A 15,425-nucleotide genomic window follows, 5' to 3' on the forward strand; every position below is an offset into this window, starting at 1 on the left:
TTGCCGGCTCATGTCCAGCTTTTCATCCGCTGGTACCCCCAAGTCCTTCTCAGCAGAGCTGTTCTCAATCCCTTCATGCCCCAGCCTGTATTGATACCTTCCTTCTCTGCAGGGCTGCTCTCAATCCCATCCCTCAGTTGTGTCAACCGCACCACTCAGCTTGGTATCATTGCAAATTTGCGGAGGGTGCACTTGATCCAACTGTCTATCTCATCGATGAAGATATTAAACAGTATTGGTCCCAATATGGACCCCTGAGGGATGCCACTCGTCACTGATCTCCATCTGGGATGGAGCCAAGGATAGGGTTGGCCTGGGCTGCGAGCACACATTTTCATCTCATGTCCAGCTTTTCATCCATCAGTACCCCCACGTCCTTCTCGACAGGGCTGCTCTCAATCCCTTCATCCCCCAGCCTGTACTGATACTGGGGGTTGCCCCAACCCAGATGCAGGACCTTGCACTTGGCCTTGTTGAACCTCATGAGGTTCACGTGAGCCTGCTTCTTGAGCTTGTCCAGGTCCCTCTGGATGGCATCCCATCCCTCAGGTGTGTTGACCACACCACTCAGCTTGGTGTCATCTGCAAATTTGCTGAGGATGCACTTGATCCCACTGTCTATGTTGTTGTTGAAGATAGTAAACAGGACTGGTCCCAGTACAGACCCCTGAGTGACACCATTTGTAACTGATCTCCATCTGGACATTGAGCCGTTGACCACTACTCTCTGTGTTTGACTTTCCAGCCAATTCCTTATCCACTGAATAGTCCATCCATCAAATCCTTATCTCTCCAGTTTAGAGAGAAGGAATTTGTGGGGGACCATGTCAAAGGCCTTACAGAAATCCAGATAGATGACATCTGTAGCTCTTCCTTTGTCTGCTGATGTGGTCACTCCATCATAGAAGGCCATAGCTTGGTCGAGCAAGACTTGCCCTTGGTGAAGCCATGCTGGCTGCCTCAAATCACCTCCCAGTCCTCCATGTGCCTTATCATAGCTTCCAGAAGGATCTGTTCCATGATCTTCCCAGACACAGAGGTGAGACTGACTGGCCTGTAGTTCCCCGGGTCTTCCTTTTTTCCCTTTTTAAAAATGGGGGTTATGTTTCCCCTTTTCTTGTCAGTGGGAACTTCACCGGACTGCGACGACTTCTGAAGTACCATGGATAGTGGCTTAGCAAAGACTTATCTTTTCTGCATTATATTTTTTGAGTTAGTCAAGAAAAATTGCTACATTCTGATGAGCTAACTGCTATATTAGCATAAAGCCTGAATGACAGTTATTTAGAATTGTTTGAAACCCACTGGCTACAACTTCATCCATCATTTTCCTGAACTTCTGACTGTGTTGTACATTTCCTGTCTGTGTCTTAGTAGATGTCTTACTAAATAAAGCCTCCAAAATGGTTTATTTCTTTTCCATAAATTCGTAAAACTTTTGTTCTAAAATACTTTATGGAGATTAGTAGTTACATATATTATGTGTGTGTGTATGTGTATATATATGTTACATATAGTAGGGATAGAGAGCCATTGGCAGCTTATGGGAAAAATACAATTAACTTATGGCAAAAGAGGACTTGCCACAGAAAATGCCTCTAAATATTTATCAAAAGAAATCCAATAAAATGAAAAAGAATCTGAGTTTCCTTGGATATCAACATTGAACCTTTGGACAATAGCTTGAAGCTTCATCCTGCCTTCCTTAGTCAACCCATTGGCAGTGATTGGGATTTTATTTAAAAAACAGCACTAAGTGAAATGATTGTCAAAGTAAAGCTTTTCCTAGACAAATGTATCAATTTTCAAATAAAAAGGTAGGAAAAGGTAGCCATTTTTATAGAGCATAAATGAGAAGGTTTTGATAGTGGCGTGCTGCAGGCTGCAGAGGTGGCCTCTGTGAGGAGACACCAGGGGCTGCCCCGTGCCAGACACAGCCAATTCCAACCAGTTCCAGCCGGTTCCAGCTGGTTCCAGCTGGTTCCACAATAGTCCCACCAGCCACAGCTGAGCCCATCATCCACATGTGTGAAAACACCTCTGTGAAAACATATTTCATAAAAAGCAAAACTCTGAGAGAAAAAAGGGCAACAAAAAGGCCAGAGCAGTAGGAGGGGCTCCACCGCAGAGCTGATACCACTCCAAAGGGACTGTGACCTGTGGACGGGCCCCTCCAGAGGGGAGGAAATGACTGAAGGAAGGAGCAGCTGAAGAAAAGAGTGAGGAATAAGGAGAGACAGAGAGAAACCATGGCGCCCTGACCCCAACGGCCTGTACTGCCATCACCTCAACAAGGGGCAAGTGTGACCATAAGGAAGGGAGTGGAGACAGGAAGGGGGAGGAGGGGTGTCTGGTGTAAGGTGGGGCCTGGGAAAGGGTGAGGAAAGGTGTTTTCCCTCTGTGTTTAAATGTCTTATTTGGTTTCCAATACACAAATCAGTAACTGAATTTTTATGTTAATCAATAAAAAAATTGAATTCCCCAAGTGGTGTCTACTTTGCCTGTCAACATCATTGTTTCTAGTGACTATCCATTTCTCCCTGTTACATTGGAATAAAACTACTTTATTAATAAGTTTTATTGTATTAATTAATTATTAATTTAATTTAACTATTTTATTAATAATAGTAGCAAAATTATTAACCCAGAGAAAACAACAGAAATTAAGTGGAATCAGAAAGCTCAGAAAGGTCTGGAAATGTCAGGCCATTGATTTGCAATTGCAATTTGCAATTATTTCTGGTGAACGTCATCAGTACCCTTTTTTAGATAGATAACTGCTTCCAAAATCATGGTATCAGTGTTTTCAATCTACTAAGAAACAGAGGTTAAAGGTAAGTGAACTCATTACTTAGGTTATTTACCATCATGTCTGTGGAAATACAAAGTGTCCCAAGGCAGAAAACCATTTCTTTCAGATATGAGAGCTACAGAATGCAACATTTGGCTATAGAATTGATTATTCATTATGTACATGAAAAGATTTAATATCTGACTTTATGTTCCATTTGAATGTTGTTCAAATATTCCTGAGTGCAAGATCAGACATTTAAAAATAAAAAATGTCCTTGAGCTAAGAATCTTTTTAGGCACAGTTTTTAAAACAGGGATAGGAACAAAAGTAACCAGAATTTGAGATCCTTTCATTAAATAGTTATCCATTCCTTACAAAATTAGGAAATGCAAAAATGTGACAAGAACATGATTAAGCCTGCTTAGTGTTTTGCAGAGACTTATCTAGGATCTAGCCGGAGTGAGCACTCTGGTACAATGCTGGACACCATAAGCTTTACAGTGGTTTCCCTTAAATGCTTGACACTAATATAATTACTTTACTTCCTAATACTCAGCACATTTCAGAAAAGGAGCATCTGCAATGTAATAACGATAGTAGAATATAGCAGATTTTAAAGATACTAATAGTAATTTACAATTATTACTGAACAACAGTCTACCTATATGCAAAGATCCAAAAACTGTTTGGAACAGCCTAAAAATCTAACATTCTTCTTGAAGGAAGTCCACCATTTTCAGAAATATACATGCTTTCATTGCTTCCTGTTCTAAGTAGGCAGGTCACAAGTGAGTAATGGGTTTTTACAGATGCTAAGAATTCTGTTTCCACGAACTCCTCACAAGAGTATGGTACTCAAGACTTTAACAAAAGAACTGTAATTCTTTTAAAACTTAGCTGTAGTTTAAAATACTTAGCCATAATTGTGGCGAATAAGGACATGGACTCCATCTGAGAGGGCATGAAGACGAAGACGAAAAAACTTTATTATACAGCAAAAGTGCCTTTTTATACCTCACATTATGCCACGTATACACTTCAAAGAATTCCCTAGTACATCGCCCAAGCAAAGGTCATGTCGACACTCTTCCGCTAATTTCCTTATGTTTGTCACGCTGTCAGAACCGTTAACTGCCACCTCTTATCTCCCTTTTTCCCACGCTTCTTTCACTTCCCATCTTCCCATGGCTTCTTGTTTACCAACGCTATGATACTGCTTGTACGCTCAGACATTGATTCCTCCACAATAATGTAAAGAAATTTAAGGGGAGAACACACCATGTTGTCACCTTGTACAGATTGTGTAAAAAGAGCAGTGGACTGGTAAGAATTTTGTTATTAAAGCAGTCTAATATTCCCTTCTGTAGCTGAATTGAATGTATTTCTGAAGCTTCTGAAAACTGATTCCAGTCAGGAGGACATTTACTTTTGGATAGCTTGCGGGGATTACAGGAAAAGCAAAACTGTACATGAAATTTTTTCAAAAGTTACAACCATTTATGAAACATGCAGACAAAAAGATATCCAAAAGAAGTACAGTAAAAACATTCTTCAAGATACAGTGTTTGATGCACGTGCATCTGATGGTGTCTGGTTTTATGAGGTACATGCCCAGAAACATCATCCATCTCACATCAACAATTGTGGAGGTGGCAACTGTTAATCATGTAGCCACTGTCATAAGAAGGCTGCATCTTAAATGTCAAAGCTTTCAAAGGATGTTTTGAAGCCACTGCCTAGGTCATTTTTACTTTCCTCTAGAGCTCTTTCACTACACCTTCCATAATACTCCTCTATGTCTAAGGGAAGAACATGAGTTTGAAATATTATTTCACAGGAGTCAAAGATTCTTACTTGTCTATGAAATCTGGAAGTATGTTTAAATGTATATGGCATATTTAAGGTTAACAGCAATAAATGGTAACACTGTCATGAGAAATAACAGTTAGTAACAGTCATTTGTGGAAACATATTATCTTCCTAGATTTAAAATCACCTGCAGAACAGCAGAATAATTTTCTTATTCTCTTAAACCAGTAGTTATGTAGTAACTTCTTATGTAGCTGAGATTCAGAAGCTTTTATCTAAATAAGTGAAATCACTAAAACCAATTTTTAAATTAAACAAACTTTTTGAAGTAATAATTATAAGCATGACTTAAGCACAGCTGCTTCTTCATTGACACAGTTTTATTACCCAAAACAGCTCTAAATTAATATTTTTGGCATGTTACAGGAAACACATGCACAAAATATGTTGATATATTGATTCTTTTTAATTCTAAGATTTTAATTCTAGTTTGTATTGTTCAAGTAGTGAAAAAAAGTCGTCTTATTTACAATTTCTTGCTGGAGTGTATTGTAAAAGACTAATCAAAAAAATGACAAAAGGAACATGTCTCAGCTGCTGGGTTGAACCCAGGAAAACAATTCAGCATAGGAGCCAACTGCCTTCTTTAGGAAAGTGATGAACAGACTGGAGGATGATAAATTCACTGAAATCAAAACAAGACGTCTTTCACACCTGTAATTCTATATACTTCTACCAAGTCTGAGCAGACTGACTTACCTATGTTCCTTTTTTTCCTCTGTTCTTTTCTTGTTTGTCAAAATAGTAGGTATTAAATAGTAACAGCTACTTCTTATAATAGGAGTGAAAAAGGTATCACTCAAAATTTTAAAAGAACTTTTGCAAAATGTTGCAATTTCAGTCATAATTCCTGTGAAATACATTTAAGATTCACATCTGATCTTTCTTGGACAGAGGACTCATTTATTAGGTTTCCTTGCAAAAAGTAATAGCCCATTGTATTCCTTCTCATATAAATCACATTGGGGTGAACCACACATAAGGAGAAAAACCTTGGGTTGCTTGAAGAACTGGTCATTTCCAAGTGGTCATTCTGTCAACAATTTTTAGGAAAAACCCCCCAACATCAATAGGTGCTTTCTTTAGATTCCAATGCTTATGAGATGTCTAATGATTTAGAAAAGGTGAATGGGAAGGATAGGTAGGGCACAAAGTCACACCTTGACCAACAGTAACATAATGATCTCTGCATCTGCCATAATCTTGAGTTGGTGCATAGAGTATGGATGTTGTGCTCCCTCAGCAGTTGGCTCCTATGCTGAATTGCTTTCCTGGGTTCAAGCCAGCAGCTGAGACCAGCTGGCAGCATCTGACTAAAGATCCACCACTTTCAGAAATTGCATCTTCTTTTTGACTACTTTAGAGTCCAGCAGAACACTTTCCCACATCTTTTCTAATCATACAGTTAGAAAGGATATTATAATATTAGGTCCAACAGATAGTGTGTTTTATCATTACTGATTGCTTTTTAGTTTTGAGGTTCAAACTATTTGTAACCACTAGCTTTGTGCAAATACTGATAGAGAGTATGACAGCTGTATCTCAATTAGAAAAAGATAAAGCAATAGCACATTATGGAAGACATTTTCTGAGTGGTTCAGGAGTTTATTACATGAAAATATTGTTTAGATTTCATTTTATTACATCCACCATGTGTCCTGGGCCTGTATAATTTAGAATAGAATCTTGTCACAGTCTGAATGTCATTTTGCACATAGCTATGTGTTTGCTTGTTTTTGACTAAACATGGAGTATTTGTAGTATTTTCTCATACTGCAAAATACATGGGAATATGAATTAGGAAAAATGTAAAATTACAAGGCTTTTACCTACAGCCACTGCATAAGTAAAATTTTAATGATTGCATATATTAAGAGATCATAAGAAATTGCCTATTTAATTTTTAGTCATATATTTTACACTATTTTCTTTGTTTGTTATACTATTGTGTTATTATACTATTTTATTTGTCTATTCTCTTTATGTAAATTATGCTGTATATTTTGGCTTTGCGCTTAAATATTTGTGTAATACTTTTTTGCAACTAAATGAGCCAAAAGGGCCAAGAAAAGCACCACGAATGTTACGTTGCCACACTGTGTTCCATTAAAAACAGGTGAACATACGCATATGTACATATTTTACTTTCATTTGTTGATTTTCAGGTAATATTGCCCTCATTACTAACTTCATTCTAAAATTTTATAACTTTTATGCCTTTTGTGTTGAAAGAGAATCTGAAGAGTAAAAGCCAGACCTTTGGCAAAGTTGGAATGACCAACAATTTTACATGTCTTTTGCTTAACGTGCACACACTCTGCGTGGAAGGGAGAGGTCCCCTTTTTAGTTCTTTACTATTCAAGACATCCACAAAAGTTTTATGGTCAGAGCATGCAGTTACCCTCTCTTTGGCTTTTGGGATTCACGTAGACATATCCTGAAGCATGGGGCAATTTTTAAAATATTAAATGTTGGTTCTGTTAAATAATCCAGTGACTGCAGGATTTAGTAATAGCTGTGACTGGCCTATTCAACCACTTTGCACAGAATTTAAGTTTTTTTCTTCTCCTTTCAGTTACCAGTCAAAGTGAAGAGATACAGTTTCTGAGGATGGGATTTTATTTTCATTACTAATTTAGAGCATGTATGAACTGTTCAGCCTGAGAGATTCAGTGTCCCCTGTACTAACTTTCAGTCCACTCAAAGTTATATATTAAGAGCTGTCATGATGCAGTTTAATGCAAGGTTCTTAACGTGTAATGTAGAATCATAGAATCATAGAATCATTTAGGTTGGAAAAGACCTTTAAGATCATCAAGTCCAACCGTTAAACTAACACTGCCAGGTCCACCACCAAGCCATATCCCTAAGTGCCACATCTACACGTCTTTTAAATACCTCAACCACTTCCCTGGGCAGCCTGTTCCAATGCTTTATAACCCTGTCAGTGAAGAAATTTTTCTTAATATACAATCTAAACCTCCCCTGGTGCAACTTGAGGCCATTTCCTCTTGTCCTATCACTTGTTACTTGGGAGAAGACACTGACACCCACTTTGCTATAACCTCCTTTCAGGTAGTTGTAGAGAGCGATAAGGTCTTCCCTGAGCCTCCTTTTCTCCAGACTAAACAACCCCAGTTCCCTCAGCTGCTCCTCATAAGACTTTTTCTCTAGACCCTTCACAATCTTTGTTGCCCTTCTTTGGACACACTCTAGCACCTCACTGTCTTTGTGGGTAGTACTGCTATCAGATAAGTTGTCCTGATACTTAAGAGGATTGGTAGGTTCCCTTCCTCCCTGCCCAGGTTTTATGTGATGTTTATGATTGGTACAAGCATTTTTTTAAAAAAAAAAAAGGGTTTCATTTCACCTTTATAATTCAGCACTAGTTGAAGCTATTACTATTTCAGCCAAAAGAGTTATCGTAAGTCAAACACATGGATCCTGGACTCACCAGGGAATAGTGCCAGAGACCTGGGATCACAGCCATCTCTGAGTTCTCCTGAGGAGGAAACACCTTAATGACTGAGAAGGGTATGAATTTTGCAAGATTATTTCTTTACTCATCCTTAGTCCCAAAGCTTTAGGCAAAAGGTTCACCCAAGTGAATGTTGCAGTCACATAGTATTTTTACTTAAGTGAGTAGTCTGGACAGAGAGACTCAGAAATAAATCCAGTGCTTGTGGTAGTGTTAATATTGTACTTTAGTCATTCCTAAGACTATGAAATGCATTTTTTCGTTTTGTCAGCCTCCATTTTTTTACAAACTGCCAGCTTTCCTGTGGTCATTATCACAACAGTCACAAAACGGTTGAACGTGTGTTGACCTGGTTATTATTGACTACATAAAAAGGCTTTAGCTATGGCCTTGCATCAATGATTGCTCTTGTATGAGAAAAGCAGGACTTGTTTTGTTATTTTATAGGTAAGCAACAATATACAATATACAGTATCCTGTATACAACAGTATTTCACACACAGTATACTCTTCCAAGAGCTTTTTGAAAGTATTTACTGCCTTTTACCATCTACCACCAAGTTAGGATTTGCAATAATTAGTTTATATATTTTTTTCACCTAGAGCACACTTCAGCTGTCTCATTCCTGGAGAGGAGGAGGAACTACTAGAACCGATTATCTTCCAAGAAACAACAGAAACAACAATTAAGAAAATAGAGGGTTCTGCGCAAAGTACTGAGTTTGGCATTACAGGCTGCTGGACAATGCCTTCTGACTGCATCAACAGCATAGCTTTGGCATTTTATCTTGACACTAGCTAGTAACCAAGCACACTGCTCATCAGCAGAGAAAGTCATTTAGAAAAGCAAAAGCCTGCTATTTCCAGCTCCATCTGACACACTATTCATATAAATATTCACTGAAAAATTAATCAAAATTTTTCTCTAATTTGCTGTGGTTTTAAAATTATTTTTAATATTTTTTTAACCTGCAGGATTTAGCAGTAGCTACTGTTGTGAAATCAAATTTTCAGAAGGAAATAGTAGCTGGAATAATAGGAGAAGAGGGACACAACAAATTTCAACATTACAGGAAGAAAAACAAGGGCTGGTTATAATTTTTCAAACGAAGAATATCTTTTCCAAAGCAAAATGCAGCAAACTGAACAGTCATTTCTTGCAAGAGATGAAAAGTTTACGTTTATGTTTATGTTGGGTTTATGTGGCAGGGAATTGGTAGTGGGAGGGTACGGGGGGCCTCTGTGAGAAGAGACCTGAGGCTGCCTCTGTGCCAGACAGAGCCAGTTCCAGCCGGCCCCAAAATGGACCCACCGCAGGACACGCCTGAGCCCATCAGAGATGATGATGGCGCCTCTGTGATAACATATTTAAGAAATGGTAAGAACACTGTGCAGCAGCTGTGAGAGAGAGAAGTGACAAAAAAAAACAACTGAGAAACATCCCTGCAGACACCAAGGTCAGTGAAGAAGAGGGGAGGAGGTGCTCCAGGAGCCGGAGCAGAGATTCCCCTGCATCCCATAAAGAAGATCATGCTGAAGCAGGTTGTCCCTCTGCAGCCCATGAAGGGTATTGGAACAGATATCTACACTGTAGCCTGTGGAGGACGCCACACTGCAGCAGGTCAACATGCCCTGAAGGAAGCTGCAGCCATGATGAGCCCATGCAGGAGAAGGTTGCTAGCAGGAGCCATAGCCCGTGGAAAGGAGCCTACGCTGGAGCAAGTTTTCTGGCAGGAGCTGCAGCCTGTGGTGGACCCACACTGGAGCGTACCATTCCTGAAGGACTCTATCCCATGGAAAGGACCCACGCTGGATCAGTTCACAGAACCAGAGAATCACAGAATCAGAGAATCACAGCATCACAGAATCACAGAATGGTTGAGGTTCTGGATTGAGTCAAGGGACTCCTGGATGTCATCTAGTCCAACAACCCTGCCCAAGCAGGGCCAACTAGAGCCTGTTGCCCAGGACTGTGTCCAGATGTTTTTTTAATAAGAAGGGGAACTACACAACATCCCTGGGCAACTTATTCCAGTGCTCACTCACCCTCTGTTATGAATTTATGCACACCAGCCACCATAACAGGGTCCGACCCTAGGATCCCACTGAAAATGCAAAGTCCGAGTGAAGGTTTCCAATTACTCTTCTATTAGTTCTCAGATTACAGATCGAGCTGGATGACTCTGGAGAGGGACCCCTACCCCATTTCATGCCTCTCAATTATACCCATACCATCCATCACCTGATCCCCAAGTCCAATCACTTAATTCTGGTCAGTGGTCTCTTGATTTCTTATTGGTTTTCACTGTCACTGGGATGTCCTTCTAAAGTTACTTCATTCTCTTGGAATTATCTCCTTGGTCCTTATCTTTTTTATTCCACTCATATCTGCCAGGTTCAGCTTTGTTAGCAACATTAGTTTTATCAAAAAGTTTACTCTCGGTCAGCTCTTGTGGCCTAAGGCTTCAACTACTTTATCTACTAGTCCTAAACTACTAATGCTAAACAAGATTATTCAGAGAGAAGAATACAGTTAATCAGATTTCTTCTATAACACCCTCACAATAAAAAAATGTTTCCTGATGTTCAGACGGAGCCTCCTGTGTTTCAGTTTGTGCCCATTGCCTCTGTTCCTGTCACTGGGCACCACTGAAAAGAGCCTGACTCTGTCCTCTTTGTCCCTTCCCTCCAGGTTGTCCTAGTTTCGGCTGGGATAGGGTTAAATTTCTTCCTAGTGCTGTGTTTTGGATTTAGTATGAGGAGAATGTTGATAACACACTGATGTTTTCAGTTGTTGCTAAGTGCCCTCCTAGTCCAAGGACAGCTCCCGTGCCTACTGACTGAGCTAGGTACACAAGATGGGAGGGAACATAATCAGGACAGCCAGCCCAGCTGGCCAATGGGGTATTCCATGCCATGTGACGTCATGCTCAGTATATGAACGGTAAGCGTGATCCAGGAAGGGCCGATCGCTACTTGGTTATCGGTCAGCGCGGGTGGTGAGCAATTGCATTGTGCATCACTCATTTTGTATATTTTATCATTATCATTATTATTTTCCCTTTATTTTTTTCCCTGTTCTATTAAACTGTCTTTATCTCAACCCACGAGTTCTCACTCTTACCCTTCCGATTCTCTCCCCGTCCCGCTGGGGGTGGGGGGAGTGAGTGAGCGGCTGCGTGGTATTTGGCTGCCTGCCAGGTTAAACCACGACAGTCCTTTTTGGCGCCCAACGTGGGGCACGAAGGCTTGAGATAACAACACATCTGACCCGAACGGGTTAAAACAAATTTGTTATAAGCATTCATTATATCAGTTTAGTACTCGCTGTTCACAATGTTGGTTTATTTGCTCTCAGAGTTGTTGGATCTGTTCTTGGAGTTTTGCTATGTAGCACCTTACTGGCTGTCTATACTGCTGATTATCAGTTTGTATGTGGGGTTGGTCATCTCTGGGAAACGGATTAAGGTCATTGCTTTGCTATACTGGTTTATGTTATGATAAAATTATTGGTCACGAGCCTGTACTCAGCACTGCCATCATTCCTGTTCTTCGGGAGCTATCTTTTGGAAACTATTAATAATTACACTTCTTACGTCTTCACCTCAGAGGATGAATTTAGTGGGGAGACAGGATGGGACACTTTCTGCCACTTGTTCACCTTCCCCTCCATATCTTCAGAAACTCCTTTTTCTTCTATCCTCTTCATGAAGATGTCCACAATATTCCCTGAGAATTTTGAATATCCTTGGGATGTTCAAACAAGCATGTTCATATTGCTATATCTCCTGAATGTGGTTCAGGCCTTGTTTAGAGTTAAACAACTATTCAGGAATACTGTCCAGAGATCAACCCCAGCAACAGATACAGTGACTACTCAAACCCCCACGACAGGCACTGTAGCTACTTCAACTCGCACGACAACCACAGTGTCTACTTCAACCCCCACAACAACCACTATGGCTACTCAGACCCCGGCAACAGTCACGACAGTTACCCCAACCCCCGCAACAGTCACTGCAGCTACTCAAACTCCACCAACAGTCACTGCAGTCACTCCAACCCCTGCGACAAGCACTGCAGCCACTCAAACCCCGGCAACAGTCACTACAAATACTCCAACCCCCACGACAGGCACTGCAGCTACCCAAACCCTCGCGACAGGTACTACAGCTGAACCAGAGGACCAACCGTCGCTGGTATCCGTCGCCCCTGTACAGAAGAAGAAATCTTTGAAGCGGAAGTCAGGTCGTGTAGAAAAGAATGATGGAAAAGCAGGGCCATCACGAGGAGGGAAGGAGGAAGAAGAAGAACACATAAATGAGACGGAAACCACCCGATCCTTATCCCTGAATGAGTTGCGAGATATGCGGAAAGATTTCGGCCGTCGTCCAGGTGAGCATATTGTTACCTGGCTGCTCCGATGCTGGGATAATGGGGCCAGTAGCCTGGAATTAGAGGGGAAGGAGGCCAAACAGCTGGGATCCCTTGCTAGGGAAGCGGGTATTGATAAAGCAATGGGAAAAGGGACACAGGTCCTCAGCCTCTGGAGGCGACTGCTGTCAGGCGTGAAGGAAAGGTATCCCTTCAAGGAAGATGTTATGTATCGCTTAGGCAAATGGACCACTATGGAGGGAGGTATCCAGTACCTGAGAGAACTAGGCGTGCTGGAGGTGGTTTATAGTGACCTGGATGACACCCGAACACCCAAAGATCCCGATGACGTCCAGTGCACGTGACCCATGTGGCGGAAGTTGGTACGGAGCGCACCAGCATCGTATGCCAGTTCGTTGGCAGTACTGTGCCGGAAAGAGGAAGAAGCACCAACGGTGGATGAGGTGGTTAGCAGACTTCGGGATTTTGAAGAAACTGTCTCCTCCTCCTTTGTCTCGGCTGTGGAGAAACTGTCCCGGGAGGTCCAGCAACTCAAAGAGGATATGTCCTATTCTCCACCTGTACGGATCAGTATCTCAGCCATTAGGAGCCAGCGTTTTCCTCCTCAAGAGAGAGGATATAGAAAGTACAGACCACAGGGCACCCTGTGGTTTTACCTGCGTGACCACGGAGAGGACGTGAGGCAGTGGGATGGAAAACCTACCTTGACCCTAGAGACACGTGTACGTGAGTTGCAAGGAAAAACAATCACACAAGGGGGTTCTCCCAGGAAAAATGCTGCTCCAGTTGTCAGGAAAAGCCTGTCTCACGACGGTCCAGTTTCCAGTGAACAGTTCCCCAGACAGAGTAGAAGGGCTGATCTTACTTTGGATTGTAATTGCAATGAAGAAATTCTTGACTCACGTTTGCAAGAAGTGAGAGGTGGATACTATGACCAGAACTAGAGGGGCTCTGCCTCCAGCCAGGTGGAGGAAAGGGACAATCGGGTTTACTGGACTGTGTGGATTCGATGGCCTGGCACATCAGACCCACAGGAGTATAAGGCTCTAGTAGACACCGGTGCACAGTGTACCCTGATGCCATCAAACTATAAAGGGGCAGAACCCATTTGCATTTCTGGAGTGACAGGGGGATCCCAAGAGTTAACTGTATTGGAGGCCGAAGTGAGCCTGACCGGGAATGAGTGGCAGAAGCACCCCATTGTGACTGGCCCAGAGGCTCCGTGCATCCTTGGCATAGACTACCTCAGGAGAAGGTATTTCAAGAACCCAAAAGGGTACTGGTGGGCTTTTGGTATAGCTGCCCTGGAGACAGAGGAAATTAAACAGCTGTCCACCTTGCCTGGTCTCTCGGAGGACCCTTCTGTTGTGGGGTTGCTGAGGGTTGAAGAACAACAAGTACCAATCGCTACCACAACAGTGCACTAGCGGCAATACCGCACCAACCGAGACTCTCTGATCCCTATCCATGAGCTGATTCGTCGACTGGAGAGCCAAGGAGTGACCAGCAAGACTCGCTCACCCTTCAACAGTCCCACATGGCCAGTGCAAAAGTCTAATGGAGAGTGGAGACTAACGGTAGATTATCGTGGCCTGAACGAAGTCACGTCGCCACTGAGTGCTGCCGTGCCGGACATGCTAGAACTTCAATACGAACTGGAGTCAAAGGCAACCAAGTGGTACGCCACAATTGACATTGCTAATGCCTTCTTCTCCATCCCTTTGGCAGCAGAGTGCAGGCCACAGTTTGCTTTCACTTGGAGGGGCGTCCAGTACACTTGGAACCGACTGTCCCAGGGGTGGAAACACAGCCCTACCTTTTGCCATGGGCTGATCCACACCGCACTGGAACAGGGTGAGGCTCCAGAACACCTGCAGTACATTGATGACATCATCGTACGGGGCAGCACAGCAGAAGAAGTTTTTGAGAAAGGGAAGAAAATAATTCAAATCCTTCTGAAATCTGGTTTTGCCATAAAACAAAGTAAGGTCAAGGGACCTGCACAGGAGATCCAGTTTTTAGGAATAAAATGGCAAGATGGACATCGTCAGATCCCAATGGATGTGATCAATAAAATAACAGCCATGTCCCCACCAACTAGCAAAAAGGAAACACAAGCTTTCTTAGGCGTTGTGGGTTTTTGGAGAATGCATATTCCAAATTACAGTCAGATCGTAAGCCCTCTCTATCACGTGACCAGGAAGAAGAACGACTTCAAATGGGGCCCTGAGCAACGACAAGCCTTTGAACAAATTAAACAGGAGATAGTTCATGCAGTAGCCCTTGGGCCAGTCCGGGCAGGACAAGATGTAAAGAATGTGCTCTACACCGCAGCCGGGGAGAATGGCCCTGCCTGGAGCCTCTGGCAGAAAGCACCAGGGGAGACTCGAGGTCGACCCTTAGGGTTCTGGAGTCGGGGATACAGAGGATCCGAGGCCCGCTACACTCCAACTGAGAAGGAGATATTGGCAGCATATGAAGGGGTTCGAGCTGCTTCGGAAGTGGTTGGTACTGAAGCACAGCTCCTCCTGGCACCCCGACTGCCGGTGCTGGGCTGGATGTTCAAGGGGAGGGTCCCCTCTACACATCATGCAACCGATGCTACGTGGAGTAAGTGGGTCGCACTGATCACACAACGGGCCCGAATAGGAAACCCCAGTCACCCAGGAATCTTGGAGGTGATCACGAACTGGCCAGAAGGCAAAGATTTTGGCATATCCACAGAAGAGGAGGTGACACGTGCTGAAGAAGCCCCACTGTATAATAAACTACCAGAAAACGAGAAGCAATATGCCCTGTTCACTGATGGATCCTGTCGCCTTGTGGGAAAACATCGGAGATGGAAAGCTGCTGTATGGAATCCTATACGCCAAGTTGCAGAAACTGCTG

Source organism: Calonectris borealis, chromosome 8 (genome assembly GCF_964195595.1).
Source record: "Calonectris borealis chromosome 8, bCalBor7.hap1.2, whole genome shotgun sequence".
NCBI lineage: Eukaryota > Metazoa > Chordata > Aves > Procellariiformes > Procellariidae > Calonectris > Calonectris borealis.